Source organism: Delphinus delphis, chromosome 18 (genome assembly GCF_949987515.2).
Source record: "Delphinus delphis chromosome 18, mDelDel1.2, whole genome shotgun sequence".
NCBI classification, from domain to species: Eukaryota; Metazoa; Chordata; class Mammalia; order Artiodactyla; family Delphinidae; genus Delphinus; species Delphinus delphis.
The window spans coordinates 30,224,299-30,231,050 of NC_082700.1; the positions used below are offsets into that span (position 1 = coordinate 30,224,299).

Consider the following 6,752-nt stretch of genomic DNA (forward strand, 5'->3'; position numbering starts at 1 on the left):
CTTTTATTAAGTACTTGGGAACTTCAGCTGTAGTCCCGAAAAAGATCAGTTTTAAACTATAAAAAAGGAAAATTCATATAAAATCACAACAGACTTAACAGACATCTTTGAAAAAAAAATCAAATTGCAACTCAATTTTCTACTTTTTCAAATATGACTGAGAAAAAAAGTACAAGTAGTAATGTCTGCATTTAAAAAAAAACAAACTATTAACCAAGTGCACTTGGGGAAGAAAGAAAAACTGTACAGTATTATTGCACTCCACGAATGTGCAGAATTCCAAAATATGCCAGTACTGAAAAACTGTCTTACATTGAGGTTTTCCAAGAGGTACAACGAGCCTTCCAAGAAAGCATCTGGTCTGTACTAACAGATTGCTGTCTTCAGTACAGGCCTTCATAATGTCAGTCACGCTGCTCTTGCAAAAATCCCTTAATGTAAAAGAGCTTTCAGTGCTTATAGGTGGGGCTATGATCGATGGTATGGGATTGAATCCATATGCACACTGAGCTTCATTTCATTGTCAAGAAGTTGAACAAGCTGTTGCATGGATGGAAGGTGACCAGATTCCAGCTTAGACCACACAGGTACATCTTTCAAAGTTTTCTCAAATGCACCTGTTGACATACACTGGTTCTCAATCATGTTGCTGAAGGAAAAGACCATCATACATGCATAGATCTTATTTTCTTGGCCCCACCGCCAGATGCTAGGAGTTTGCATGCCAAAGAAAGCAAAAGAATCCTTGCCAACAATTATTAAGCCTATTAATACTAACTTGAAGACTGACAGTAAAGATGCTATGTGTCTATATATTGGTTGAGGGAGGTAATTCTCTCCTTCAATATGGATGTCTGGGTACCACTGGCTAATAACCCACACGTACTCCTCAAACACCCGCCTATAACCTCAGGAAACACAAATCTGGAACTTGAGCAGCGGCCCCGTGGCGTACTGCATCTTTGATCTCTCGCCAGGCACGCCGCCCAGGTTGGCGGAGGCATCTCTCGGACCACCTCCGATGCTGCCACTAGGAGAAGCAGCAGAAACCTCATCTTAAACGAACCAACCACTTCGGCTGCCCTCAGACTGAGACTGCAGCCAGCCCAAGGCAGAGCCGGAGCCATGAGCCATTTAACTTTTCGTTGCTGTTTATCATCAGTAGCTTTCTTTACACTCATAATAGTTTCATGAGATATAAGGGACAATTTGTTATATTACTGATCTGAGTGGTGGCAAAGCTGAAATACAATGAAGTTCCATAGATGATTCAAGGCCATATAGCTGCTTGGAAGAAAATGTTGTCCTCTTATTTGTTCTTCATAATAGATTAAGTTTTTCTTTGGATATACAATTGCTCATAAGTTAAAATACAGTTGTAAAAATGAAATATATATATATATATATATATATATATATATATATATATATATATATATATATATAATATACCACAGAAAAATCTTAATGTTTAAATTACTGCCCTTTATTTTAAATTGGGATCTCCATGAAGGCAAATATTTTCAGGAAAACTGTCTTCCACAATTAAAGTAGAATAATTGGAGAGGTTCTAAGATAATATTATTAATATAATCTTTTGTAATATTAAAGTTTTTCAAATTTATAACCTCATGATAGCCTACAATGAGCCTCACCTCCCTATATTCATGTGCTTGTGTAGTCTTATCTCACACCAGATGACAAATACAATATTGTAACATGTGTACCTAATACAATATTGAAGAAATAATGGAGTCAAACTTCCAAGTCTAGATCACAGAAAACACTGCAGCTTTTGTCTCGCTCTTAGCTTATTTGCCCTCGAAGAAGCCAGCAGCCATGTAGTGAGGGCATTCAAGTTACCACTATGGAGAGGCCACATGGTAAGAAACTGAAGACTTCTGTCTACAGACAGAACTGAATCCTCCTTTCAAAAGACATTGAATGGCGGCTTCCCTGTTGACGCAGTGGTTAAGAATCTGCCTGCCAATGCAAGGGACACGGGTTCAAGCCCTGGTCCAGGAAGATCCCACATGTGGCGGAGCAAATAAGCCCGTGCGCCACAACTACTGAGGTTGAGCTCTAGATCCTGCAAGCCACAGCTACTGAAGCCTGCGCTTCTAGAGCCTGTGCTCCGCAACAAGAGAAGCCCCGGCAATAAGAAGCCCATGCGCGGCAACGAAGAGTAGCCCCCGCTCACCGCAACTAGAGAAAGTCCGCGCACAGCAACGAAGACCAAACAGCCATAAATAAATAAATTTATTTTTTAAAAAAAGACATTGAATGGGTTATCCTGGAAGAGGCTCTTCTTGCTCAAATGTTGCCTTCAGATAACTTCAGCCCAAACCCACATGTCGATGGTGACCTCCTGAGAGAACCTGAACCTGAATCACTTGGCTAAGCTGCTTCTGAATTCCTGACCCTCAGAGTCTATAAGATAACAAATGTTTGTTGTTTTTATTTTCTATGTTTCAGGGTAATTAATTATGCAACTATAGATAAATACAGATAATTCTAATATGCCTCAAAACCCCCAGATTTCACTAGGTAGGCACTATTACAATTACTGTCATTACAGGACAGATGTTATTTAAGTGTAGAAAAAGAGAACCTAAGAAAAACTGGAGGTGACTGAGAAAGAGAACATTATGGGAGATTATCTTGAAGAACAAAGGCAGATGAAAATGGAGTAAGGAAAGAGAAATTCCAAGCAAAGCTAACAGAATATATGTATCCACAAAACAATAGAAATGTGTGGTTGCTACAGGAAATCTGAAGAAATTTCTTGCAGTGGACAACACTTGTGTTGCTGGTGTGGATGAAGTAGTTGATGAACCTGGAGAGGCAAGTAAATGAATAATAATAAAGGGTCTCTTTTGTGTGGAAGCCAAGCTAAGAACTAGAATTTTAACCTAAAGGATCTGAGTAGTCACTAAAGGCTTCTAAGTAGGAGAATAAGTAAAGTTAAAAATGAAAGCCAAATAGATTGCTATAAGTCCAGCAATAAATGACAAAGGTGAATTTAAACAAGTAGCAGTGGTTATAGAGAAAAAGAAACTGATTGCAAAAATACAAAGAAAATACTTCTAATGGGACTTAGCAAAATTTTAATTTGTGATTGAAGGAGAGCTGAGGCTGTATCAAATCTTTGCAATCCCATATTCATAACCTTTCAATGTCTCCATTGAATACATTATAAAGGGAGACAAGGACATTTTTCACTTGCACCTATTAGCTTTTATATTCTCTTTTCTTGCTCCCCACGACCCATTTTCCTTTATTGCATCCTGAAACCACCCTAACAGATGTCACACCTCTCTGCGTACTCATCAGACAGTACATTTCTCAAGGGAACAAAACCCACATCATTTTCCATTTTCCTTTTTTATAAAATTCTAGAACTACATAGATAATTGGTAATCAAAATATTTGGTTAACTGATTTATACTAAATTAAAACTCATGTTTATGCTTTGATTTTCCAAGTAGATAACCAAGTTATTTACTAGGATAGAGAATTTCGGGAAACACATAGATTTGCAGGGATGGGATTGTTAATCTTGAAGTGCTTGTGAAATATCTAGGGTGAGTCATTAGAGGATTAGTTTATTCTGAGTGATAAATTAAAAGGGGCAAAGAAAGTTTCATGGGGAATAACTCAAAGGAGTATAAGTAGCTACTCAGAAGTAGGAAGAAAATCAAGGAGTACTGTTATAGAAGCAAAAGATGAAGACAATCTTTAGAGACAAGAAATAATAACAGTGACAAGTAAAACAAATATTTATTGTGCAATTGCTATGTGCCAGACACTGTATTATGTGTCTTACATATATTATCTTATTTAATAGCCATAAAAATCTTGAGATGGTCACTATTATTATTATCCATATTTAACATATTAACAAATTGTGGTACAGAAAAAGAAGGTAACTTTGCAAGTAAATGACAAAGCTTAGCTTCAATCTATCATTTATGATTCTAAGTTTAAACATTTAAATATTATATTGTAGAACATGCAAATTAAGTACAAATGCCCTAGATATCTGCAATTAAGAAGTGACTGCTGAACTTGCCATCAGTGATATACAGATCTTCCTTGACTTATGATGGGGTTGGGGTTACATCCAGATAATCCCATCATAAGTTGAAAATATCTTAGGTTGGAAATGCATTTAATACACCTAACCTACTGAACAAGATAGCTTAGCCTACCTTACATTAGCTTACAGTTGGGCAAAATCATCTAACACAAAGCCGATTTTATAATAAAATATTGAATATTTCATGTAATTTATTGAATACTGTACTGAAAGTGAAAACCAGAATGGTTGTCTGGGTCCAGAATGGTGGTAAGTGTATTGGTTGTTTACCTTTGTGATTGTGGGGCTGACTGGGAGCTGCAGCTTCTGCCCTGCTTAGCATCACAAGAGAGTATCCTAAGGTCTATGACTAGCCTGGGAAAAGAACAAAATTCAAAATGTGAAGTACGGTTTCAACTAAATGCGTATCACTTCGACACCATCATAACATCAAAAACATGTAAGTCGAACCATTGTAAGTTGGGGACTTTTGTATTAGTTATCTATTGCTGCATAAAAAAAATCACCACAGTACTTTGTGGTTTAAAAAAATGAGCACTTGTTCCTAGAAGTCAGGAATCTGAATATGGCTTAGCTGGGTTCTTTGGGCTAGTCTCTCATGAGGTTGTAGTTAAGCTGTCGGTCTAGGCTAATGTCTCATCTGAATGCTCCATTAGAGAATGAGGAAATCCACTTCCAAGGGCATTCACGTAAGCATCTGCACAGGGCTTTCTGATGACACTGAAGTTGGCTTTTCACAGGGTCCATGATCCCAGAGAGTCGGAGTGAAGACCAAGATGAGGCATATCATTGAGAATCATCTTGGAGGCTGCTGATCAAAAATAACGTTATAGTTTAGTATTTTCTCATAAAGAAAATAATACTTATCAAAATAAGTGTATATATTTATATATACATATTTACATGTGTGTGTGTGTGTGTGTGTGTGTGTGTGTGTGTGTGTGTGTAGAGAAAGAGAGTGATGATGTACACATATGGATATATTCCCAAGCTGCTTTATCCACAGAAAGGTGCTGGGAGTAGCAATATACCAATTATCCAGTGCATAGATAAGCAAATATTGTTGTTGTGGAGCAAACTCTCCACTAGAAAGAACCAGGACTTCCAGGCCCAAGTCAAGAAAAGTATTAGATGGATCTGAAAAACCTTATTGTGGAACAAATTAAGAAAGTATTCAATGAATGAGGATGTCTAAAAAACACAGAAAGCAGCTTTAAGAGGCTACTACTGATGAAATCTGAAATCTGAGATTTAATTTAAGGATGAAAATAAATAATAATAACATATTATAGCCAAATCCATGAGTCTTTGGTATATTAGTTTGCTAGGGCTTCCATGACAAAGTACTACAGACTTGGTGGCTTAAAGGACATGCATTTATTTTTTCATAGTTCTGGACACTAGAAGTCCAGGATCAAGGTGTCAGCACGGTTGGTTCCTTTTGAGAATCATGAAGACTCTTCTCTAGGCCTATCTCTTCTGTTGGTAGATGGCCATCTTCTCCCCATGCATTCACATGTTTTTCCCTCTGTGCATGATTATTTCCACATTTCCTCTGATATAAGAATATCAGTCATATTGAATTAGGGCCAACTGTAATGACCTAATTTTAACTTTCCCCTGTATACATCCTGTCTCCAAATACAGTCTCACTGTAAGGCACGAAGGTTAGGAATGCAGCCCATTGAATTTTTTTGGAAGCTACAATTTGCTTAGTGTTATAAATAAATAAGTAAATGAATACATGTATGAATAAAATAACAGTGTAGAATACTAAGCTCTCCAATTCAATAGAATGCCAACTAATAATAATCACTTAGTAGTAGAGAAAGCTGGCATACATATACCTTGAAATCAAGTGATTATAAATTGACTGAGGGTGCTTCAGGAAGTGATACACTGAGAACATAGCACTGCTTCTGTGGCATTCCTGCCATGGTTGCCTACTTTGATTGAATATGATCGTGAGAAAACAGCAGAGCAACTCTAATTTAGGTACATTCTAAAGACACTGGTCTATATTCTTTTTAAAAAAAGTCAAGGTTATGAAAAACAAGAAGAGTCTGAGAAACTCTTCTTGATTGAGGGAGACCAGAGAGTTGTGACAACTACATGCAACCAGTGATCTTGTGTTGGATTCTAGATCTATAAAAGCCATTGGGAAAATCAGCAAAATTTGAATGAGATCTATAAATCAGATTGTAGTATTAAACTAATGTTACTTTCTTGGTATTGATGGTTGTATTGTAGATTGTGAGAGAGTGCTCTTCTAAGGAAATATGTATTAAAGTACCAAGGTTTGACGGGTAACTAATGAATGATTGATGAGGTCAAATATGGTAAAATCCTGAATACCGGGGACTCTGGATAATGGAAATTTGCAGATACAAGAGTTATTTGTACTATTCTTGAGATTGTTCTATAAGACTGGTATGATTTTTAAAGAATTCCCCAAATACACAACTAACTAAATAAATAGCACTCAAATATTTTATAAAAATTCTGTCTAAACTTTGTTAGAAGGAGATCCACTCTCCAACCGTGATGTCAAGCTAAGCAGATCCTCCTGCTTATCACACACACACCTGACTGTCTTTTTGTATGTTGTGATCTGTCACATATTTTGGAAACATATGTTACAAAAATTATACAG

General features: G+C 36.8%; 1 pseudogene; it reads right to left on the minus strand.

The window, feature by feature from the left end:
• Positions 1-294: 294 nt before the first annotated feature.
• Positions 295-1,055, minus strand: LOC132413795 (thioredoxin reductase-like selenoprotein T; annotated as a pseudogene).
• Between the last annotated feature and the right edge of the window lie 5,697 nt (positions 1,056-6,752).